This window comes from Myotis yumanensis, unplaced genomic scaffold (assembly GCF_028538775.1).
Source record: "Myotis yumanensis isolate MYYU_CA2020_CCGP unplaced genomic scaffold, mMyoYum1.0.hap1 SCAF_2, whole genome shotgun sequence".
Taxonomy (NCBI): Eukaryota; Metazoa; Chordata; class Mammalia; order Chiroptera; family Vespertilionidae; genus Myotis; species Myotis yumanensis.
Genome location: NW_027223753.1, coordinates 97744970 through 97771708, shown reverse-complemented (window position 1 = coordinate 97771708; position 26739 = coordinate 97744970). Strand labels below are relative to the sequence as shown.

At 39.5% G+C, this 26739-nt stretch overlaps 1 pseudogene; it reads left to right on the top strand.

Moving 5' to 3' along the window:
- The window catches only part of LOC139002504 (transcription factor IIIA pseudogene), a 44068-nt pseudogene that overhangs the window by 254 nt on the left and 17075 nt on the right, over positions 1–26739 (top strand).

The following is a 26739-nucleotide window of genomic DNA, read 5'->3' as shown; positions in this document are numbered from 1 at the left end:
TACTCCCTGGTGGTCAGTGCATGTTATAGCTACCAGCCAGTTGTCAGGTTGCTTAGGCTTTTATATATGTAGACTAGAGGCCTGGTGCACAAAAATTTGTGCACTCAGGGGGGCAACCCTCAGCCAGGCCTGCGCCCATTCACAGTCTAGGACCCCTTGGGGATGTCCACCTGTCGACTTAGGCCCACTCCCCAGGGGATCAGGCCTAAGCTTGCAGTCAGACATCCTTCTGGCAGCCAGGGAGCCCTTGAGGGATGCCCAACTAAAGGCTTAGGCCCCTAAGGGATCGGGTCTAAACCGTTAGTTGGACATTCTTAGTGCTGCCACGGAGGTAGGAGAGGCTCCTGCCACCACCACTGTGCTGGCCAGCCATGAGCCAGCTTCTGGCTGAGTGGCACTCTCCATATGGAAGTGCACTGACCACCAGGGGGCAGCTCCTGCATTGAGCATCTGCCCCCTTGTGGCCAGTGCGCATCATAGCAACCCATTATTCTGCCATTCAGTCAATGTGCATATTAGCTTTTTATTGTTATTATATAGGATGTCCCTATTTCCCCCCTTTTGTCCCCTCTACCAAGCTCTTGCCCCTCACTTCTCTCTGGTCATCACCATACTGTTGTCTGTGTCCATGGGTTGTGCATATATTTTCTTTGGCTAATCCCTTCTTTAAATTCACTTCTTTAAATTTTTATTTTCAGATAAGTGCTTATAACTGCACTATTATATATTTTCTATTATATCATTTAGAATTAAGATAATTTTTAATTGAAACCTTGTAAATTTTAGCACAGTTTAATAAATTATGCTAGAAGCAATTAGGAGATTTTTCATGTAATGCAGATACATTTCAATTAATATTTTATTAATTTTTAATTTTTTAATATTTTAATTTGAAATAATCTCATACATGTAAAAAAAAACTATAAAATACTACAGCATATTATATGTACCCTTCAACCAATTTCTTAGGTGTTAATAATTTAAACATAACCATTATACAACTAACAAAATTTGGAACATATTTTTCTTATAATCTCTTTAATGTTACTTAATCCATTTACTTTGTTTTTGTTAATCTTCACCCAAGGATATTTTTCCATTGAATTTTAGAGAGAGTGAAGGGAAAGGGAGAGACACATTGATTGGCTGCCTCCTGCACATGGTTTGATAGGGACTGGGGATCAAGCCAGCAACTGAGGTACATGCCCTTGACTGGAATCAAACCTGGGACCCTTCAGTCCATGGGCTAATGCTTTATCCACTGAGCAAAACAGGCTGCAGCTTAATTCATTTACTTTTAATCTATATGTGTCTTTATATTTAAAGAGGGTTTTGTTTTTGATTCACCCTCATAATCTGTCTTGGCTTCTGGGGCTTCTGGGTCCAGCCTGCCTTGCTGCCTAGGACCCGATCAGGTTCCGGGTGGCAAGGCTGGGCTGGCTTCTGGGGCTTCTGGGCAAGGCGGGGCCGGGCCTGCCCTGGATGGGGGCGAGCTGGTAGCTTGTGCTGTCCCACCCTGCCTGTAGTATGCAAATTATCCACCATCTTTGTTGGTGGTTAATTTGCATATAGTGCTGATTAGCCAATGGGAGGCGTAGTGAAGGTACTGTCAATTATCATGTTTGTCTATTATTAGATAGGATACTTATAGTCAAATACAGACTATAGAGTGAAAAATGTGTTTATTTTTCCTAATATTTTTCTTTGTCTTTTTTTCAATATATTTTTTTATTGATTTCAGAGAGTAAGGAAAAAGACAGAAACATCAATGATAAGAAGAGAATCATTGATTGGTTGCCTCCTACATGCCCCAAAGCGGATTGAGCCCACAACATGGGCATGTAACCTCACCAGGAATTGAACTGTGACTTCCTGGTTCAAGGTCAATGCTCAACCACTGAGCCATACTGGCCAGCCTCTTTGTCTTTCTTTTAATAACAATCCTGTCCACTTATATCTGCAGTTCTTTTAGATTATGGTGATATAAACTGCTAAGTGGTATTATCTGTGACATTGAAACTGTTTTCTGTTTGACATTAATTTCATGTCTCCTATTTTTCATAGAAATTGACATTCCATTTTCTGCCTTGGGTTGGTCCATTTCCAATTTTATCTGCCATCATTTTTTTTTTAAAAGATCATTAATGAACCCAGGTGAAAAGTTTCAATAAACAGCCAGATAAGAAGTGATTTCTATCAGATTTTTAATTTAATTTTTTTTTTTTATTTTAGAGAGAGAGGAAGGGAGAGAGAGAGACATTGATTGGCCACCTGCTACATGAAGTCTGACCAGGAATTGAACCCATGACCTTTTGGTGAATGGGTTGATGCTCCAACCAACTGAGCCACACCAGCCAGGGTCACATTTTATATTTTGAAGATATGTATTTAATATTATATTTCATCACTGTAGGAGAAAAATAATCTTGCCAAGTGCCAGTGATGTGTGATAGGGGAAATCCTGGTAAACATTTGCCTCTTTGCAGTTTTCTATGTTACTGAAAAGTACCACAAAGGCAAGAGTCTACACTCCTAGAGAGACAGAAGCACTCAGTGGGCAGCAATGCCATTTTTGGGATCACCATAGGTGTCACAACTTATTGCCTTTCACACAAGGCAGCGCAGAGGGAAGTAGTTTCCCATTAGGCTTACCAGGGGTGGTCACTGTCGTAGCAGATATGCAGAGGTAACTCAAGGCTTTCCTGGCCTTTAGGAATGGCTCCACATAAACTACCCTGCAGATGACAACATTCTCTACTTTAAATGCATCCAGAGGACAGACAGATCCACATTTTCTCAGGACAGTCAGAAAAGATGAATTCATGATTTGTCTTTATTGCCTATGGATAAAAACCAAGATAGATTTAACTCTAAGATACCATAAGATTTTCATGGAGAGAAGTGACTTATTCCATTAAAAGCTAAGTTTTTCTGTCCTCCAATCAATAGCCTGGATTAAATATGTTGGAATATAGGCTACTCACAGCTGGAACAATAAGTAGATAAATTCAAATACACTATTATAGTAGAGCCACAACTTGAATGTCATACACTTGATTTGGTTTGATTGGGTATAGGAAACCAGAAAATGCAGTAGTTATATAGATACATAGCCATTTCCTTCTGTGTCATTAAAATAGTATTGGTTCCTGGGATCTCTTCCTTTTGACTTTTAAGTTGAACTATTAGTCATGTATTATTTTTAACCCATTTCTTTTTTTTTAAATATATTTTATTGATTTTTTTACAGAGAGGAAGGGAGAGAGACAGATAGTTAGAAACATCGATGAGAGAGAAACACCGATCAGCTGCCTCCTACACATCTCCCACTGGGGGTGTGCCCGCAACCCAGGTACATGCCCTTGACCAGAATTGAACCTGGGACTTTTCAGTCCACAGGCCGACGCTCTATCCACTGAGCCAAACCGGTCTCGGCTTTTAACCCATTTCTTATAATAAAAAAAAAGGTAATGCTGGGGTGGATCTGGTGAAAATTTATTAGAAATTGGGCCCACTGGTTGATGGTATATAAAAGGTTGGTTTACTTTTCCCCTCCCCTGTATAAAATGTTGTTCACAGAGCACTGTCAGAATGCAGACTATTTCCAAGGCCTTTCCAAAAGTGAGACAAGGGCAGTACCTAGATTGATACATTAAATACTTGGGGTTCTTGATTAGCCACTAATTCCCCCTGGGCTACCTGTAATTGTCCCCACTTTTTCTCAGAACAGTCCAATTCAAAGCACTCGGTCATCTGGGCATCTCCTTAAACTGCTTTGGCTTCTTTCTTCTTGGTGTCCATCAGCTTGCTGTCTCACTAAAAGTGGCATGAAGGGAATTTGGTACAAGCTATAATTGAGTGGACAACAACTCTGGCAGATCTTGATAAGGTTGCTAATGAAAATAAAACTATCAAAAGTTCATTTTCTACTTTTAAGATAAAGAATAGAGCCCAAAGCATAGTCAATATTAATATTTTCATTAACTGAATGAATTAATGAATGCATGATTATTGTACAATTGAAACTCTTTTATTCTTAAATGTTAGGGTTTTTTTCGATGGAATAGTTGTTTAACTGTTTTGGCTGCCAGTTAGAGATGACACTGAATGAGAGAGACAGACTCTGATTGCATATTATCCTATATAATAAAAGGCTAATATGCAAATAGACCAAACAGTGGAACAACTGAACAACCAAACAACTGGTCGTTATGACGTGCGCTGACCACCGGGGAGCGCATGTGGAACATGGTGGGCATTGGCAGCAAGTGGCAGAGTGTGGAACATGGTGGGTATCAGCTGTGGCGGGTTGGCGGAGTAGGTGAGCTAGGGTACCAGGCCAAGGTGGGGCACTGGTTGCTGTCATTGGGGTGAGCCTCTGGTGGTTACTGAAAATTCTTTGCTCCTGCATGCTGTGGTCCCACCCAGCATTCACACCCACTGCGGGCACTGGAGCCATCGCTCACACCCACTGCCGGTGTCTGACGCTGGCCCTTATCGCTCAGTGCCATCAGTGGGTGTGAGCGGCGGCTGCCAACCCCGATCACACCTTGGGGTTTCTCCACCTCCCCCTGCTTCTGAGGGGAGATTAGGGCCAGCAGCCACCTCTCACACCCACTGCTGGCACTGGAACCGTCACTCGCACTCACTACTGGTGCAGGCCCCAGCTCTGCTCGCACCTGCATCAGTGGGTGCAAGTGGTGGCTGCTGGTCCCCATCACCCTTTGGGGCTTCTCCACCTCCCCTTGCTCCTGAGGAGTGATCGGGGCAGCAGCCACTGCTCGCACCCACTGCTGGCACCAGACCCAATCACTCTGTGCAGTCAGTGGGTGCAAGTGGGGCCGGCACCATCAGTGCGTGTGAAAGACGGTGGTGGGAGCAGGGCTGCCAGCAGATGGGACGGGGGCAAGGGGACAGGGCCATGGTGGGAGGGGCTGGGCAGGGGCATGGAGGATGGGCTGAGACCTGCCCCTGTGCCCACTGCAGCCTCATGGCCCACATTTCCTTTCAAGGTGCACGGATTCATGCACAGGGCCCCTAATTTAAGTAATAAAATATGTTCTAAGTAGTTCTCTGCAAAGTGTAAGTTGATGCTTTTGCAGAATTTGGATGTGGGAAAATATAAAATAATACTGACTTACCTGATTTCTTTAGTTTAACAGTTTTTAATATTTTAAAAGAGAAGTAGATGGGGTGTCATGGCTAAGAAATCATTAAGACACCTAAAATATTTTCACTGGAGGAAGTTCTGGTGAGGTTGAACATGTGGCTTCTGTTTTCTTACACCTTTTTCTAGTGCAGAGCTCTATGTTTTTGACTCCTGATTAACAGAGACTGAAAATAGAGAAACATCTCCCCCTCAGTCTGACAACTGCCTAACTCTGAGCCTCGCTTTCTATCACTCTTTTTTTTTTCTCTCTTCATACCAGTCACCCTAACTTCCTCATGTACTCACCAGGCCTAATTCTTTCTTCCCATCTTGCCAAATGCATCATGTCCTAAGGAACCTGTCCTGCCCCTCAGACTGACTCAGACCTGTAATCACAGCCATCCCAGCACAGTGTGTGTTCACTGCAAAACATTCTCTAAGATGTCCTTTTACATCTTTGTATCTGTATATTGGGCAATTTGTTTCCCCTACTAGGCTGCAATTTTTTTAAAAATATATTTTTATTGATTTTTTACAGAGAGGAAGGGAGAGAGATAGAGAGTTAGAAACATCGATGAGAGAGAAACATCGATCAGCTGCCTCCTGCACACCCCCCACTGGGGATGTGCCCGCAACCAAGGTACATGCCCTTGGCCAGAAGCGAACCTGGGACCTTTCAGTCCGCAGGCCGACGCTCTATCCACTGAGCCAAACCGGTCAGGGCTAGCTGCAATTTTTATGTGAAAAGGGCAGGTTCTATTTTTCTACTCATTATTTTCCAGCTGCTCCAGCACAGTACCTGGCTCATTGCAGGCACTTATTAAATGTTCATTGATTGAATAAAATGAATTAAGTAACATTTGAAAGAGTGATGTGGTGATCTCCACCTCAGCAGGTCTGAAAAAGCCATGCAAGCTTCAATAATAAATTGCTTGTACAACAAGATTAGTTAGACATCTCCTTCTCTTCATATGCATCCATAGAAATGTTATAGAGAAGGGAAAGAAGGAAAGAGAGGAGAGAGGAGGGGAGGGGAAGGGTGGGAGAGAATCAACTTTGAGGGAGAGTTGACTAAAACAACACAGACCCATTATAAGTGTCTTCCTTTCCTCCTCACTCTACTATGATTTCAGTTACTAAAAATGTCAGGTAAAGAACATAAATTACTAGTTATGAAATGATTAAATAAATAGAAGACACCATTTTAAATAATAAACAACCAGCATGAGACCATCAGAAAACACCATACAAAAATAAAAAATTATTTTAGCAACTACAAAAATACACCTGAGTATGAAGCATTCTTAACAAGCAGAGCCTGTTCCATATGCCCAGTGTTTTCTTTACTTACGTATATAGGCACTCACCTGGTAGAATTTTAGAACTAAAATACGTCATATTTCTCTGACCTGCCCAAAATTTCTGTCTCCCTAATTCTTTGGACATCTTCATTGAAATGTAAATGTGTTGTCTGTTAGGGTAAGACTCTCAGCTATTACTAGTAAGTTAGGGCTCAGGGGGAGAAAGAAGAGTCTGGAGCATGATATAGGCCACAGGTCTACCAACTTAGGCTACAAGTCTATTCTTACACATGTTAAGTTGCCCTAGAATATTGTCCCCGTCTCTTCTCACCCATTAATATCCAGTTCTCCACACTTGTCTAGTAGCTTCTAAAGGTTTTTGTTGTTGTTTTTCTGATGAAAGCTTCTGTTTTTTTTTTTTTTTTTCTGCAGCATTTTAACCTGTGGACCATGCCATCCTTTTTAACATTCTTTTTTTTTCTTGGATTCTATGGCACCAGTTTCTATTAAATGTTTTACTATTTCCCTGCCATTTTGCCTTTCCTTTCACTGCCTCCCCCTCTATCTGTGTTGGAAATAGTTCATTTATGCATTCAATTCAGTTTTATGTTGGTTTTCTACTATTATAGATTTGTATGTTGTCCTGAGTGATTTTATCTCTGGTTTCCCTCCTCTCAACTGAATTTACAAATATATTTATGTCTACACCAACATTTACTAATTTTCTTTTGCATCCTGAATAAAAGGATATTCTTCCATTTGTTTCAGATTGATCCTTTCACATTCCTTCATCCCCTTCAAATCACTCCCTTTGATCCTACTGATTATTTCCTCTTACTTCTATAACTTTATCTCTTGGCTCCTTCCCTTCATCTCTCTCTCTCTCTCTCTCTCTCTCTCTCTCTCTCTCTCTCTCGCCTCTCACACACACATACAAACACATACAGGTATAGTATGTAATATATATATTGTAACTTCCCATTTATTCTATCATTATAATGAGACACCCATGCTCATTATTTTGCTCAAATTGCTCTGAGATCAACAGCGATACCCCAAACAATAAATCCAGTGGATAATTTTCACTCCTCATTACACTTTATGTCTAAATAAAATTTGGTTCTGTTGGCCACTTCTTCCTGATGTTGCTTTTCTCTACTCTCAATTACCTGTCATATATGCCCAGGTCACTGGAGAACTGAGTAACAGTAGTTCTCAAATGGTTGATGGTTTGCTTTACCTCTCTTCCTTTGCCTTCTGCCTAACCTACATAACCCATCTTTTTCCTGGACAATTTCTAACTAGGTGTCTGAAATCTTTATTCTTCAAAGGCAACTTATGCATTACCTGTGTTTTACAACAGGAAAGTGAATTTTCTGAGGACAGGCATCATATGCTTTAAATCTTACACCAGATGTTTAGCCCATTGCTATAGTGCCTGATGCAGGAGGATCTCAATATATATTCGGTGGGTGAATGTAGATGAAGATGGGAACTCCCTATACTTATTATTAATGTTTTCTTTTGGGCTTGGGCATAAGTGGCTGTGTTCCTCAAAAGCATGGTATCTAAAGTCAGGGTCTGGAAAATATATAAAGGAAGAAAATTTCTGAACAGATTGAAGATGTCTAAAGAAAATTGACTACTCCATTAACTAAGTATGAATTAAAACTAGAAATTATCTTTTTCTTGGGATATTCAAGACATCTTGGGATCCTCTGCTTTTGTTTCCAGGATAGATATAAATAATGGCATGCTGGTAAATTCTTAACAGCCAGCTCTTTGAAGTACAGGAGAGCCTTGATATGTAGTCCTTATACATAGTAGAGTACTCCCCACTTATCCAAGGGATTGTTTCCCCTGATTTGTTACCCATGTCCAACCATAGTCCAAATAGATTTAATAAAATAATACAGAAATAAACAATTCATAAGTTTTACATTGAATCTATTTGGAGCAGCATGATGAAATATCGTGTCTTTCCTATGTCTCACCTGAGACATGAGTCACCCCTTTGTCTAGCATGTCACACTGTACAGGCTACTGCCCATTAACCATTGCAGTTATCAGTTGGACTGTCTTGGTGTCACAGTGCTTGTGTTCAAGTGATCCTTATTTTACTTAATGGCCCCAAAGCATAAGAATAGTGATGCTGCATGCCCTAATTGGTTTGGCTCAGTGGATAGAGCGTCAGCCTGTGGTCTTAAGGGTCCCAGGTTCGATTCCAGCCAAGGGCATGTACCTTGGTTGCGGGCACATACCCAGTAGGGAGTGTACAGGAGGCAGCTGATCAATGTTTCTCTCTCATCGATATTTCTAACTCTCTATCCCTCTCCCTTCCTCTCTGTAAAAAATCAATAAAATATATTTTTTTAAAAAAGAAAAGAACAGTGATGCTGCCCTAACCGGTTTGGCTCAGCAGATAGAGCATCGGCCTGCGGACCAAAGGGTCCCGGGTTTGATTCTGGTCAAGGGCACATGCTTGGGTTGTGGGCTCGATCCCCAGTAGGGGGCGTGCAAGAGGCAGCCAATCCATGATTCTCTCTCATCATGGATGTTTCTATCTCTCCCTCTCCCTTCCTATCTGAAATCAATAAAAAAAATATATTTAAAAAAAGAATAGTGATGTTGAAAATTCAGATATGCCAAAAAGAAATCACAAACTCCCTCTATTTTATTATCAGCTATTATTGTAATTCTCTTACTGTGCTTAATTTATAAATTATACTTTATCACAGGTATCTACCTATAGGAAAAATATAGTATATAGTATTTGGTACTAAGCAGTTTCAGGAATCTACTGGGGGTCTTGAAATGTACCTCATGGATAAGGGGCCACTACTGTATAAATATCTTATCATGACTTATTTAAGCTAATAATGTGATTTCAACTAGCTTCCTAAGTTTCAGAAAATGAAAATTGGCTCTTGTGAGCTGGTACAAGCTGGCCCCAGCACACTACTAAGCATATAAAATATATACATAAATATCAACATACTTTTTAGTTCATAATATTTTCTGATTTATCTGGAAGACAGTGTTATTTATGTATAATAAATTAGGAAATTAAAAGTCAGAGAGTTTAATGACATAATATCAGAAAGGATGAATTTGGCAGCCAATAATAAAAATCCCTTACTTAAGTTGACTTAAAAATAAGAAATTTAATATCGTCCATAATGGATAAACCAAGAGGAAAAATAGGTTTTCCAGATGTTTATATGGCTCAGATGTGTTTAAGAATCCTGCTTTGTTCCTCTATCTCCTCTGACTTTCTTAGTGTTGGTAAGACTTTCCACCTGCTTTTCTAGGCTGGTTTAGGCAACCCAGCTAACTTTGACAATGCCCAGTACACAGATGAAGACTATCTTCTCCTGTCCCATGATTTAGGGTCAAAGGACCTTTCCCAGGAATTACCCCTATAAATTGACCTTATTTCTCATTGACCACAACTGAGTCACCTTACAAGATCAGAACACTTAAGGGAAAGAGGATAAAATATGTTGGCTGGGAATGGATCACTCTCCTTTGAGATACCTTGGAGAAAGATGTATATCCAAACCCATTTGGTATTCTGTTAGAGAGGAATTATGGTGGGTGGATAAGAAGCTTACAGTGTCCATACACTGGCCAAAGTCATAATCTAGTTGGTGGCAAAGTGTGGGACCTAACTTCATAATCAAGCACCACCTTCCTAAAGATGACATCCAGCTTCTTTAAAAAGATATAAAAATTATTATATCTCTCATTGAACTCTATAGCATTATAAAATGTTGTTATCTTTGTTTATAAATATTTTAAGTTATATAAATTGCTTACTACATTTCAGGTTCTAAGTGTAGGCACGTGCATGTGTGTCTGTATTATATGAGCATATTTATATATAGACTCTGTGTAACTGGGTAGAAAACCTCTTATACTACCAATCTGTGCTCTCAAAGTGCCTTTATGTGAAAAAGAGTAAACACTATATATATATATATATATATATATATATATATATATATATTTGAAAAATAAAACCAAATTTTCCAGGCTTCTCTTCCACAAGAATCTTTCAACTATTTCTTTCACACTTGCCAACATTATTCATCATTCAGTAGATACAAACTTTAAAACTAGAGCCCTAGATAAGAATTTTTCTGAAAGTATCACAAGCAATAGATAAGAAGTTACAGCCCCAAATATCTCACAGCTGTAAGTATAGAGCTCTCACTGCAGTAATTACTATAATGTGAAGTGTGGCAGAGTTACAGTTGCCATGGGAACCACAAATTTGATTTTGTGGAGTTTTGGGTGTACAATAATCTCAACTATAATACTGCCTTCACATTTTGTCTTTTTCATCTGTTATACATGTACTTAGATCCAAACTAGGTCACCTGAACTAAAGCCAGAAATGTTGGCTGCTTTCTTCAGAGATTTCCTTAATATCTCAGCAGTACCAGAGTGAATTTTGAAAGTGCATATATAAAAATTATTTTTGATCTTACTTCAAACATAATGGATGGGCCTCTTCTAACCAGCTTACATCATCCCTTGGGATAAAAATGCCACCCCCCAAGCTTTTGATCTATGTTTAAATGTTTACATGGGTTGGTGCTATCCATGTAGATGACAGATGATTAAGTTTTATCAATGTCTTATTGGTTATATTTCATTTTCTAATAATTCTTTTATATACTATTTCTGTATAGGTTATCTATTGGCTTTAGGCCTTTAATAGGGTGAAGCACATCTTATTACCTGATATGGAACACTTTAGCTAATACTGGTGATACTGCAGTTCTCTCCATCACTCTGCCTCTTCTATGATTCTTTTCTGTTTATGTGAGCTCTTCGGAACACTGGGAACCCAAATCTCTATGACTTTAATTAAGAGAAAGTTTGAATGGCTGTGGAAATACATCCTGTTAGACTCTAGATTTAGCCTTTATAGATTTCCCTATTATAAGTCTGTCTTGGCATAGCAGGAAATGTTAGCTATCTCATTAACTTTAGAAGCACACAAAATGTAACAAGTTTATTTGGCTGTAGTGAATTAGAGTGTTGCTTTTATTTTTACTTCCCTTGTGAGAGGTCAACAGTAATTTCCCACACCACTACTTGTCATGGCTAACAGCAGAGGCTAATGTTATTGAGCTATTGTGTCCACATTTCATTGTGGATAAGAAATTTTTATAATCTCTCTCTATATAAAAAACCAGTGATTGTAACACTGTAAAGACCAAAGACTGGTCACCAGGAGGTGCATGGAGCGCCTCTCCCTCCCGTGACCTACAGGCTCCATTTGCAGCAAGGCAGGGGGCAGGCAGGCAGGGCCATTCAGCAAAGCAGCGAAGAGGGCACGGGGGATGGACGCCAGGCGGGCAGGGGTGGTGAGTGCCAAGCAGGTCATTAGGTAGCAAGCTGAGGCGCTCCCACCAGGGGAGGTGGCGTGTGGGCCGGGGCGGGGGGCGCAGGGGGGAGAGGGCGCAAGCTGGGAGAGGAATTGAGGCAGAAGGTAAAAGCTTTTACTAAGGGAAAGGGTCAAAGAGTTCAGAGCAGCCAATGGCTCAGACACTCAACACTGGGGAGAGAGGAATGGGAACCAGCCAGGCACAAATGAGCTCATGAGGCCTGCGGTGGAGGGGTCTGTGGTCCCTCCCCGCCTACCCCCCAGGGCACCAGCAGCTTGGCAGAGACTTGTAGGGCGCCAGCAGCGTCCATGGAGCATGCGAGGCATCAAAGAGTGGTGGACATGGCCCTGATGGCAGGCTAGGCCTAGGGGATCCTATACACACGTGATTTAATCGTGCGCTCGTCCTCTAGTTGTTTATAATAAACCTGAACACTATGCTGTTTTACCTTGAAGACATCACATTGTCACAATAGTCTATTTCTTTATTGTAGGTAGAAACAAATCTAAATTCTATCACTCTCAACAGAGTTCTGGGGCTGTTTATTAAAACTGTAGTTGATGAAAAGTGTTTTTTAACAATATGGGAATAAAAACATAGAAAAGAATATGACAGTTATGTATATGCCAGCGTGAATAAGAGATTAACATGTATTCTGACTTTTGCACTAGCTACAGGTAACCCAAAACGTCAGAGACAAGAAGTCATGGTTAACAAACTCAGGCATTTTGTAATAATGAGATGATGACCATCACAAATTAGTAAAAGACAAGGGTGACATTCATTGAGTCTATATGTCTACAGGACAACTTGGTGGTGTTAGTTGTCTACAACTGATGTGTGTAATTTACTGAAAAATCTTCAGAAGCCAGTGAAGCCACAGTGTCAGCTCAAGGTTGCACAGTTGCCCAGTTGAACAGTAATTTCTACAAGAAAATGCTGCCCCCTGATTCATTAAAGGTTAATTACTATGGATTGAGTACTTTACACTTCACAAGGGTGTTAGCATTTAAGAGGGTAAAATGGGATTATTATTGTCTACAAGCTGTATCCTTGAATGACCCAGGAGGCCCCTGGGAGGGAACAGCATTTCCGACACTGTCCCTTTCCATGCGGCATCATTAGAGGAGTTCCCACCTCAGGGCGACTCTGGGAGACATTTCCAACCATGCACTGGGTCCCCTCAGAGGTGCCAAGAAATCTGAATCAAATTCTCAGAGTTAAACCCTTCCTCCTTGTCTGAGGCACCACCTTTCAAGATCTATCTTAAAAAAAAAAAAAGAAAGAAAAAGAAATCCTTGGGTTTTTACTTTGAAATACACAAACTCACCTCCTTTATGAGGCTTTGCTAACCTAAAAAACAAACACACAAACAAAACAACAACAACAACAACAAAAACTAAGTGAGAAGTAGCATGTGTTTGCTTGAGTTAAAATAAAATAGCAATTGGGAGCCATAGATTCAGTAAAAAAACTAAATTATCTTCCAAATATGAGATAAAGCTAGAGGTCTTCATGAGAAAAGGAAGGAAAGTGATTATACAAATAGAAGAAAAGAATTTCCATTGGTGTTAAGCTAAATTACTTCTTAGCTACACATTACTGGTTTTAGATATCAGAGAATGTCCAAAATCATCAGTTGTGTGGTCAGGAGGCCAGCTCTCCTGTTAGCGTTACAAACAATGGTCTGTAGACAGTGTTGGTTTGGCCCAGTCCAAAGGTGATTTTTCCCAGTTCAAACATTCTAATGGTTCAAGGAGTAAGACACACAAGGCCATTCACCTGGGATGGCAGCTTTGACTCCATTTTGAAATGGCTCCATTTATATCAATCTTCTCAGCCTGGATAGGTGAGGCCCTGACACTTAAGATGATGGGAGTATTTGGCAAACTTCTTATATCTTCCAACTTTGGGGGCTTCAGAAAGACTCTCATCTTATTTATCCATGCAACCTGTGTGATGCTTAACACAGTCTGAGGTTGAGTGATTACCAGTCCTCATTGGGTATTTTCCCTTCAGGGAAGTGTCCCTGGTGCTAACCTTTCTACAAGATCATAATTCAGATGGCATAGTGTATGTTTTTGCTCACATCCTCCTCTTATGTCAGTGTGCAAAGCCATCTGATCTCCAATCATAGGATCATCTCCACACTCTCCATCCTTATTCCTCACCTCATTCTCCTTTACAAATGAAGGGAAAATAATGGCCACTCCAGAAACTTGCCTTGGACTTTACCTTAGATGATGCAGATAAGTCCCTTGTTGTTTCTCTGCTCCAATGCCCATGTCATGTCCTCATCTTCTAAACCCAATACTTAATATAGGCACCCTGGTCATTAACCACTTTATTGCAGTGGTTTTCAAACTTCACGGTAACAGGTATCACATGGATAGCTTCTTTCATCAGCAGATGATTAGGCTACACTGCAGACCTACCTAATCCAGCTCTTGTGGTTAGATCAACAAATCACATTTCAATAAGACCCCAGGTGTCTCTGACTCAGGGCCCTCCTATAGAAGCATCACCTATCTTGAGCAAACACAATCACCTTCTTTTGAGTCTTTTCTCAGTTCTCCATTATGGATCTGTACCTCCTCACGTTCTGATCAATATTCATCTTGGAAAGGATTTTTTCTCAACAAATTAGAGTCAGAAAATGAGCTTTCAGGTTGCTCAGTTTTCAAATTGTGAAATGGCTTATTAAACTGTGCCTATCACTTACCTAACAGAGATTTCACACAGACTGTGCTGACACTTATAAAGCATTTGGAGTCTTAAATATGAAAAAGACATTATAAAATATTGATGATCCATCTGTCTCAGAAACCTTTAGTCAAGAGATTTTCCTCCTCTGTGCTCTAGACAGTATTATTTCCAAAGACAAATTATTTCTTTCAATAATGATAAGTGTATATTAAATTTGTGAACAAAACTTATTTCAGCAATTTATTCCTGTGTTTCCCAAGCTGTTCACCATAAAACAATATAACTTGAAAAGATGTGGATATAAAAAGTAATACAACTATTTTATCAGGCAGAACTGTTCTTAAATCACTCTGTCAAAGAGATTAGTTCATTCTCCTTTAAAATACTTTTTACTTAAGTAAAAAGAAAATATTTTTCTTATGTATAAAAAGTGTCCTGAAATCCCACAGTGTAGTAAAAATAGTGGCATTTGCAGATAAGGGACATAAAAGAAGAAAATTCTAAAGGAGGCAAAATAAATTGTGCCAGTTCCCAAAATGAGCTCTAATGCCACATATTACAATGAAGTGTTAAAGCATTGTGGTATTCTGTAATAAAACAAATTTGGAAAGCGCAGTATCAAATACACTGAACTACATTAAATAAAATGAAATGGGATGCTTGGCAGCGCTCCACAGAATTTATAATGCAGATCATGTGCAATGTGAACTGCTAAGAGTGAGAAGCGCTGGCCTCCCATATTGCCTAGATTTAAAGCTGCTTGGTCATCTACATTTACATTGTGACTAATAGAAAATTTGATAGCAGATAATGGACAGGGGAGAATTGAGAAATATATCTTCTCATGCCTGTGGCTGCTCACAATGATATCTGCCATTCTACCTACTCTATTTTTTATACAATATATAACCAATCACTAAAGAAGGAGATGGTAATAATGATCAGATAATAAAGGAAATGCTTACATATGCTTTGAAATTATTAAAGTTACTTTTCCTTGTTTCAGTGCCTAAAACAGCTGCCCATAAGATGTTCCTTGAATAAAGTTTTGAAAACCCTGCTTGCAGTTCCATCTCTACCAAATTCAAAGACTTTCTACAATTTGGCAAAAAATACTGCTTCCTCAAAACACTTCATTGCTATCTGCCAGGGGAAATGCCATATTATTCATTGTCTTCAGTAACTATATGGTGAGTGGCACCCTGGCAATGTTCAATGCAGCCTCTCACAACTACACATTGGGGAACATGAAGATTCAGATTGGTGATCCACAGTGGACAGCCCTGGGTCTGGGAAAGCTTCCCAAACCATACCTATTTCCATGCACACAATCTCGTGTTTCTCAAACTTACTCAACATGAATTTACTTTTCCGTATAACACTTACAATGACTTGTGAAAGATTCGTATTTGTTGGACACACCGTGAGAACACCCTCATTTGGAAGTCAGAGCTCTGAGAATATCATCTGCTAGAATAGAAATACCCTTGGAAGAATAACTGAGAGCCCAGAACATGGAATATGGTTAAAAATAATAACAAGACAAAGACAGCACATGTTGTGTCCTACGGGTTAGTTTTACTAAGTGAGAAGAATCTCACTGGTAGAAAGAGATCTAAAATTCAAATGTGATCTAGGGAAGGCTGAGACAAGCAGCAAAAACCCCAGAATAAGAATGAGAAGTGCGAGGATATAACAGGAGGGAGTGTGTGCAGTGGCAGAGAAGAGAAGATAGAAAGCGAGACAAAGCAGAGGTGATAGGCAGCAGAGGAGAAACAGATTAGAAGAGAAGATGGTAAATTAGGCTGGTAATAGCAGTGGCAAGAAATCACATATAGGAAAGCACTGCTGATGAAAGGAAGAAATGTAAATTAACCAACTAAATAAAAGCAATCTACTCTCACAACTCTGCATGTTAGGAGAAAATAACACCAGTCCCTCTGCCCTCTTCACATGCATCACTGTGCTGCAGGGGATGAACATGAGGATAAATAAATTCCTACTTTTCCTGAAAATGTCCTCATCTTAGCACTGAAAGTCCTATATTCCAAGAAACCACACAGTAGCAGTCTAATCAGGACTGTTGGTCATTGTGATTAGCTCTGATTCAAAAGAGCAATGCAGTCGTGCCAGTATGTAAAGCTTCCTTTAGTGGTGCTTAGATTTATTGTTGTTTTATATCGACCACACACATGCTACCAAAAAGCCCGCAGTGGCCATAAGTGAAAATTCTTCCTCTTCAATAGTCTGTGAAGGAGGCACATTGCATTGGAAATTAGTCCATGAATTGATGTTCATCACAATGCTTTTAAATCCGTTAAAATGTTAACATTCTCTCTGTGCACTATTGTAGAGGGTAATATGTTTTGGGAGAAAAAAAAGAAAAATGCTTAAAATAAAAGTTTCCATGTTCATAATGTTTTTATCTTCAGCTATATAAAAGTTAATCTATATGGAAAGGTACATTTTCCGATAACGTTTTGTAAGAAGCATTTTTCTATCAATATATAATGTTACAGCCTGGCCGGGTGGCTCAGTTGGTTGGAGCACCGTCCCAATGTGCCAAGGTTGTGGGTTCAATCTCCAGTCATGGCACATATAGGAGGCAACCAATGAATGCTTAAATAAGTAAGACAAAAAATCAATGTGGGTTTTTTCCCTCTCTCTCAAATCAATCAATTTTTAATTTATATATATGTGTATATATATATATATATATATATATATATTCTCCCTAATATGCAAATAGACCAAATGGCAGACAACTGAACAACCAGTTGTTATGATGTGCGCTGACCTCCAGGGGGGCATGTGAGGAACATGGAGGGTGTCAGCAGCAGGCAGCAGAGTGCAGAACATGGCGGTCATCAGCCGTGGCAGGATGGTGGAGCAGATGAGCAGGGGTGCCAGACCACGGAGGAGTACCTATCACTATCATTGGGGTGAGCCTCTGACGGTTACTGAAATTTCTTTGCTCCAGTGCACCGCAGTCCTGCCAGGTGCTTGCACCCACTGCGGCACCAGAGCTGCCGCTTGTACCTGCTGCTGGTGCCCAGCGCCAGCCCCAATCGCTCAGCACTGACAATGGGTGTGAGCGGTGGCTGCCAGCCCTGATCGCCCCTCAGGGCTTCTCCACCTCCCCAGCTCCTGAGGGGTGATCAGGGCAGCAGCCACCACTTGCACCTGCTTCTGGCTCCGGCTCCTCTCCCACATGCAGCTGGCTCCAGAGCCTCCACTCGCACCCACTGCTGGTGCTGGCCCCAATCACTCCAGGCACCTGCAGCATGTGGGAGCAGCGGCAGTGGGAGCAGGGCTTCTGGTAGACAGGGGACCAGGGGGCAGGTCGGGAGGGGCCGGGTGAGGATGTGAAGGGTGGGCTGAGACCCGCCCATGTGCTCACCGTAGCCTCATGGCCCACAGTTCCTTTTAAGGTTTATGAATTTGTGTACTGGTCCCCTAGTATAATGATAACATCTATTGATGTACTTTCCAACTCACCTTTCTAATTATATGTTAAGACTAATTGTTAGGATTAATTTGTATTTTTTAATCATTCACTGATTCAGATTTTGGGCAGATAGCCCACAAACATGCATAGTGATATGGAGAAATTAAGCTAGGTTGTCAATCTGCACTTTTAAGTCACTATGGGGAATCACTGTGCCTATGTCCTGGACTGAGAAAAGATTTATGTGTGAAATCTGAATGTGTTCTGCCATGCCTGAAAGGAATAAGGAGAAAAGGCCTCCATGGGCAGCAGGGATGTGAGTTGCTTCTTGGGGCAATGGTTACAGGCAGAAAGTACTGCTTCCCTTCCCCATAAGAAATGACACTGAGATACTGCCTCACCTCCTACATTCAATCTTGTGGTGCTCAGATAAGGAGAAAGCTCAGCATGTGGAACATTCAGAAGTTGCAAATTCCTGCTTTTCTGGTTCATCCTGAGAGGTAGATAGAAGAACCAATGGCAAGTGGATGGAATGGCAGTTAAAGAATAGCTAGCTGCGCCATTCTCAGTTTTCAGAAGCCAGTCTTTGGGCATTAGTGCACAGCAAGAACATGGTGCACGTGCAAAGGTATATCTTATATAACCACTGGGGTCTTACGACTTCTAACATTCTCCAGCCAGCCACACATTCACCATTTTCAATTTTCTTGCAATTTATCTGGAAAGAAAAGTCTAAGAATGTGGAAAAAGTGGAAGTAATTTAGGTAGTCCCACTAGCCCAAAAATTAACTTTCAATGGACTGAATAACATACTCCTAACTTTTCATATAAAATAATATTTAGCCCAGCCAGTGTGGCTCAGTGGTTGAGCTTCAACCTCTGAAGCAGGAGGTCCTGGTTCGATTCCTGGTCAGGGCACATGTCCGGGGTTGCAGGCTCGATCAACAGTGTTGGATGTGCAGGAGGCAGCCAATCAATGATTCTCTCTCATCATTGATGTTTCTATCTCTCTCTCCCTCTCTCTTCCTCTCTGAAATCAATAATGTATATATAATAATAATATTTGTTTTAATTTAAAATTATGTTGTTAAATATATTTAATGAATTATGAATAGCTCATTTCAACAGTTAAAATTAGACAACCCCAAAATTATAAAGGTGAAAGTATAGACCATCCACAACCCCGTCACTCGTAAATAACCAGTCATCAACAACACAGGGTCATGTGTTACCATCAAGTCTTTTACTTTTTTTTTTAACAGACTATGTGATTACTTTAGTTTTGAAGGACATTTAGAGAAATCAGTAAAAACAACAAAGAAAATAAAATCATCATAACTCTATCAACACAGAAATAATTATTCTCAACAATTTTTATATTTTAGTCAAGCACTCATAAATACACATGCTGTTTTCTAGTTTTACAAAACTAAAATTATACTACCCACTTTTTGTTATTAGCTTTTTTTTACTTATAAAAATATTAAATGGTTCTTATTAGTCCTGGAACTTATACAGTGGCCATCCTCTCTGTGACACCCTGTAGTTCTCCTTTGCCCACCTAGAAACCTCAAGGCAGAGCATGTGCAGGTTGCTGGGCTGAGTCCTGGTGTCATGTAGCATCCAAGAGTGAGGGCAGGACATGGAGGTAGGGTGGTGAAATGTAGCAGGGGATCCCAAATGGTGTTTCATCCTTACACAAAGCACTTCAGGTCCAGAGAAATGAAGGGCGCTTCTCCTCTCTGTGCAGTTTTATATCATGCCTCCTTTGTAGAACTTTGCACATACTTTAATTACTCAGCAAAAATAATGAATCCAGAGTCACATGTGACCACAGTCCTTGACGTTGGTGAAATATCATGTAGGCCACATTTTGGTGGAGAGGACTGACAGACGATTTTTGAATCAGGAACTTTGACTCAGCTTCCTGGAAAACTCAAAGTGAGCACACCATTCATTTAGGTTTACCTTGATATATCCTCATTTCTTTTCTGAATAGCAAGTTTCCCTAAAAGTGGCTTCTTAGCCATTCTGGTTTTGAAAAGAGCAATTTGGACAAGACTCACAACCCAGAGTCTCAGGAATAAGAGTGGTATTTCTTCTATGGGAAGAAATGGAGGAAGGGAGAACAGTGGGGAAGATGCCACCAACTAATGTAGTGGGTCCCAGGTTTTCTCTCTAAGATGGTGTCTTTGCCACTCTACCCTATATTGTCTTTTTTTTAAAAAAAATACACATATTTGTAATACTTTAACCAATTTGTAATACCTTGACACACTTGTAATACCTTAACCAATAAAGAAATTAAAGATTTTTTTTAAAAAAATACACATATTTTTATTGACTTTAGAGAGAGAGAGAGAGGAAGGGAGAGGGAAAGAGAGAAACATCAACGTGAGAAACTTTAGTGTGTTACCGCTCACATGCATCCTGACGGGAGATCAAACCCACAACCAGGCATGTGTCCTGACCGGGAATTGAACTGACAACCTTTTGGTGCATGGGACCACACTCAAACAACTGAGCCATACCAGCCGGATCTTTCCCTTATTGTCTTTCCCTCTTATCACCCTTCACTGTTCAATAGATCTCTAGGACTTGTTCTTCTTGCATAACCAACTTTTGCTTTCTTTCTAATACCAGCCTATTTCCTCATCCCTCCAGCTCCTGGCAATCACCATTCTACTCTACTCATTGCTTCTATGAGTTTGACCATTTTAGATTTCTCATATAAGTGATATCAAGTGATAATTGTCCTATGTTATGTGGCTTATTTCTTTTAGCAAATACTCTCAAATGCCATCCATAGATCGTATAGCAAATGACAGGGTTTCCTTAATTTTTTTATGGCTGGACACATTTTATCATATATATTATCTTGAATGTCTAAAAATAAATATGTTCCCTAAAATGAAGCAGTCTGCCCCTGGAGGTTCTGTGGCCGGAGGTTAGGGGATTTCAGACATTGATTATAAAGAAGATAGAGACCTTCTCATTGGCTTGACCAACAACAGCATGCCAGCCTCATGTTTAATGTGTGAAAAAAGGGGGAAACTGGGTCAAAAAAAGTCAAATATTGGCAGTTTCATATGGCTCAACCCATTATAACAGTTCTATAGATTATAGTCTATAGTTACCTAGATTGTATCTAAATTTTGGGAAATGTCAGTTAAGCCCAGTGCTGCAAAGTGGTGACAGGCAATGAAATAGTTCAATACAGTTTTTATTTCAGGAACTAGGGCAGAAAAGGGAAAACTCACTTCAGCCCTAGAGATATGGTTATCAGGGTTTCTCTTTACCAGTGATGTGTGAAGTCATTAGAATTTAGTTAGTTAACCCTGACTGGTTTAGCTCAGTGGATAGAGCAACCATCTGCGGACTGAAGGGTCCCAGGTTTGATTCTGGTCAAGGGCATGTTCCTTGGTTGCAGGCACATCCCTGGTAGGGGGTGTGCAGGAGGCAGCCGATCAATGTTTCTAACTCTCTATCCCTCTCCCTTCCTCTCTGTAAAAAATCAATAAAAATATATTTTAAAAAAAGAATTTAGTTACTTAGAGATTAAAGATTCGTCTTCCATATTCAATAAACAACAGAATTTTTGGGAAACATGAAGTTCCCAAAGTAAGTATTTGATTACCGAAGTCACTGTGCTGGGCGTGTGGCATTTCTGCTTGGACCTCTATGGAAAGCTCTGCTCCACAGCATCACCACCCATAAGCAAGCTTTGCTTTGCTGGCAGAGCCCCAGCACAATTCTACTTGCTGCAGAGAAGGAGATAAACAGATCAGCTTTGCAAAGGCACGCCACACTGCTGCGCACTGAGAATACCATTAAATCAGCTTCCACCTAAGGCTGTCTCACGGCACTTTCATGTTGACTCTAGCTCTCTATTTGTCAGAGTGCTGTTACCGTGCCACCTTTGGTTGCAGCCTGCCTACAATTCACCACTGGTTTTGACAGTTTTATTTCCTTTCTTTGAAAACAGAAACCAGCCTAAAAATGAGCTTTTATACCAGTCTATCTTTGCATATATAATAGGCTAAAAGTCAAAATATGTGTTTTTTTATGGACTGGTTATTGACATAAAAAATCTGAGAAAATACAGGGTATCCTAAAAAATGTATACACACTTTAAATCAATTTTAAAATGAAATGTATTTTAATAAACACTGCCTTTATAATTATTCAAAGTGTGTGTATACATTTTTTGGGGACACCCTATATACACACCAATTAAACATCAGTATAGACAACAAAACAATCCACATTTTGAAGTGACCCTTTGGCATCCTTTTCTCTTCTGGAATTAAGGGAAATGGCAACAATCATCCACTCTAAAGTCAAGTGCCAAGGGGCGAGTCTTGATGAGTCACATTCAGCTGCAAATGTAAATCATTTCATTCTTCTGAGCCATGGTTTCCTTTTAGGTAAATAGAAATAATAATGTGTACTTTCATTGAGGAATTGAAAGTGTCAATTGATAGAATCTAATAAATAGCACTCAGTAAATGCTAGCTATCATCATCATTGTTTTTATTTATTTTTTGTGTTTTTTAAATTTATCTTTATTGTTGAAAGTATTACAGATGTTCCCTTTGCTTATTGTTTTTGTTGTTGTTGTTTTGTGTTGTTTTTCCATTTGCCCCCTCCACCCCACACCTGCCACTTCCAGGCCTTCACAACTCTATTGTCTGCCCATGGGCTATGCATATATACATATATGCATATAAATTTCCCAGGGTAATCACTCCCCAGCCAACCTCCAACCCCTGCCTTCTCTGAGATCTATTAATCTGTTCCATGCTTCTAATTATAACTTGGCTTTTTAGTAAACAGGAGCCATCCAGAAGCCCAATCAGAGTTGCTTTTTTAAAACAAAAGACTCTCTTATCACCCAGAAAATTTTAAGGGTTTCAGGAGCCCTGTGTTAGGAACCAAGGTCAAAGAATAAATATTGGGGGAAAAAGATGCTGCTTGTACTCTTATTACTTAGACAATTACAAGGGTTTCAGGTGCTCGGTGCCAGGAAAAAAGGACAGAGACCAATATATATTTTCTATTATCTCACAGGTGATTTGCTATGATATTCTCTTATCATATCAAAAACTTTGCAATATAGGCATGTTAATCTTCATGCTATGAATCAGCAATCAGTACTTCAGAGATATTAAATAAGTGCCTAGTACTACAGAGCTAATAAATGATAAACACAGGCAGTGATCATAAGCCTGTTTTGATAGCTCTTCCTCTCTTCACTCTTATGTTTCTAAGCACACAGATGACCCAGGGAAAGATCTGGTATCTGACAATCCTGGCCACCTGCTAAATGATGCTGTTGGATGAGAACAGTCCAAAAGACAAAGGCAAGTAATCTTACCCAGGATCTGTCACATTGGTGAGCTCTCAAAAGCCCATGTTTCAGCTGAATTAGTGGCTGTCAAAGCAGAAAGACTAGCAGGGGGATTTGAAAGGCAAGCTCAGCATCCCTTCATTTTGCCTGAGGCTACTTTGTCTTCAAGTCACACATGTATAACAAATACATTTCCCAAAAGAAGAAAATAAATCTATAGATTCTTATGCCTCACTTATATTTCTGATGAGACACTGATCTCACACTTACCACTCTTTATACAATACTAGAGGCCTGATGCACGACATTTGTGCAAGAGTAGGCCTTCCTTCCCCGGCATCTGGCACCAGCTTCCCTCTGGCACCCGGGACCCAGCCTTCCTTTCAGCCACCAGCAGACTCCTGGGACCTGGGCTTCGCTCCAGCCCTGGCTTCGTCCGAAAGGATGTCCAGTCTAATTAGCATATTATCCTTTTATTATTGTAGATATTTCAATTTTAAATGATGCTTTTCATTTGATATATGGAGTATAAAAAGCTGGGACTCTTGTTTGGATCCACTATAATAACATATGTGAAATATTCTGCAATGTACAGTGTTCAGAAAATGTAGACTTTTATTAATTATAACAAAATTTATCTGAACTAAATGACATCCAAATTTGTAAGCATGCCATAATATTGATAGTTTTCTTTCAAAGGGGATAGCACAGTGTCAAGTGACTTTAGATGATCAATTCATTTTGAAAATGAATAAGGGTTTTTTATATAGAAAAAGTTTCTCATTCTGGAGAACCTGACTATAAATATTCAATAATGCTGAAGTAAAAAAATTTATTCAAGCCTTTGCATTTCGTAGAAGCAACTACTACCAACCTTGAGAATATCATTGGCTTGAAACTAGCATTTCACCAAGATGCAAGATTTTATATATCCGCTATTGGTTTGTTTTTTCATCTGTACCTCAAAATCCATTAATACCATTTTTTTTTCTGAAAACAGGAAATCACCATGCAGCAGTCTAACAATCATCTTCAGAACCTTCATCTATTATTTTGGATTTTAATTGTTATAGAATTCATAATCCTTAGAGTTATTGAGTATCTTCTGGCAAGTTAATGCAAAATGCATTTAGATAATGACTGCTGTTCTGATGCTGTTTGGCTATTCATATGAGATATAATTTATTGTGTTTACCTCTTCATGCAGTCAAAATCAGTAATGGCAGACCACAGTAATTAAGAGGGATATTATGGAAATGTTGAAGTGATTTTCTTTTGTTGATTTTCATCCAGGGTCCTATTGATCCTTCCTCTAGTAGGTGATAGCCTAACTCTAATTTCAATCTGACAATATGTTTCTTACTTTTAAATTCTCTAGATGCAGACTCTTTTTAATAAAATGTCCTCACCCAGGCTGGTATGGCTCAATTGGTTGGAGCATTGTCCTGTGAACCCAAAGGTTGCCAGTTCGCTTCCTGGTCAAGACACATGCCGGGGTCCTGGCCTCGATTCCCAGCAGGGAGCAGCCACTAATTTACTCTCACATCAATGTTTTCCTCTCTCTCTCTCTCTCTCTCTTTGTCTCCCTCTCACTTCTCTCTCTTAAAATAAATAGAAATATTATAAAAAATAAAAAACTAAAATTGTCTTTCTTCTCTGGAAAGATTGCTTTAAACTGGTTAGTGTATCATTCACTTCTTCTCAGGGTAATAGATACCAACTGTTGAAAAAAAATGGACTCACACATCAAACACCTGATAGAAAAGATTTAAAGGAGGCAGGTTTAATATACATTAGGTAGGTGATATATTTTCTTGGTAGCTTTAGTAATGACATACTTCCTTATATTATGTTCTGAAGTCAAGGGCACGTGAAGAAAATGTATAACTTTTTTCTTGCACAGGTAGACCTTGAGCAGCTCATCTTCTAAACTTACTCTTGAAGCCAACAAAAGGATTTTGATATTTCACTGCCTAAGGTGGTGAACAGTGGAAACCACTTCTAATGACTCACACATGATAAAATCTTAGATTTATTGCAACCTTGATTTTACAGTGTGCATTTACATACACAATGTGGAAAGTACACATAAAACCATCCAGCTTTATAATATTTTATAGTGCTTAATTAGTTAATTTATCCATCCATGCATTTGACATATATTGAGAGATTATTTTGAGCAATTATTTATAATGGCAGATGTAATGTGCAGAAGGCATTTCTTGCTTTAAAAGATTTACAATCTAGTTGGGTGATTGGCATGTATTCCCTTTGCCCCAATTATATGGTACAGTGATATCTCAGTAGGAGATACAAAGGATGGATTATGAGTCATATAACTTTTGGCTATTAAAGAAATTATAAATATACCTCATAAAATTTATATCAAGACTCAGAAAAGATGATCAGAACCTAGGAATTTATCTTCAGTGAGTTATTCTTCTTTCTCAACCCATTCCTTCTGTTTCTTTCTTCATGACTCAGTTAACTCTTTAGGATACATAAAAATTGTGGCCCATTTGTCTCAGTTACCAATATACAGACTACTATTTATTTTGTAAGGTTCATGGGATATAATTTACTCTCAGATAGTTTTTTTTAAACATCTAACACTAATATTTTCTGCTGTACATAAGTTTTATCATTTGTTTTAATATATATTTTTATTTCAGAGAGGAAGGGAGAGGGAAAGAGAGATAGAAACATCAATGATGAGAGAGAATCATTGATTGGCTGCCTCCTACATGCTCCCTACTGGGGATTGAGCTGGCAACCTAGGCATGTGCTCTTGACCAGAATTGAACCTGGGACCCTTCAGTCCACAGGCCGAGGCTCTATCCACTGAAGAAAACCAGCCAGTTTTATTATTTTTAGTTCTTTTTAAATTGATAATGAACAAATGTTACTCATTTTTGTATACTTTGTAAAGGACAGGAGAAAAATTCACTGAATGGATCAAATCCTTCCATTAAGATAGCCCGTCAGTTTTCTTATATGTTCAATCATCTTAATTCCTCATTTTTGCTATTGTCTTCTGACTAATTGTTAAAAATAATCTGTATTAATCTTTAGAGAGAGAGGAAACAAGAGGGAGAGAGATAAAAAACAAACAAACAAACAACAAAACATCAATGCAAGAGCTGAACATTGTTTGGCTGCCTATTGCATGACCCAACCAGAGATTTAGCCCACAATCTGGGCATGTGACCTGGCCACTAAGAATCCAACCAGCAAACTTTTGGTGCACGGGACAACACCCAGCAAATAGCCACATAGACCAGGGGCTGACTGATTCTTAAGTTTTCCATTTCCTAAGGTCTAAAGTAACTAGAGTACAATTCTAAAAGATTAACTAACGTTCAAGAGAATTACATATATTATCTCAT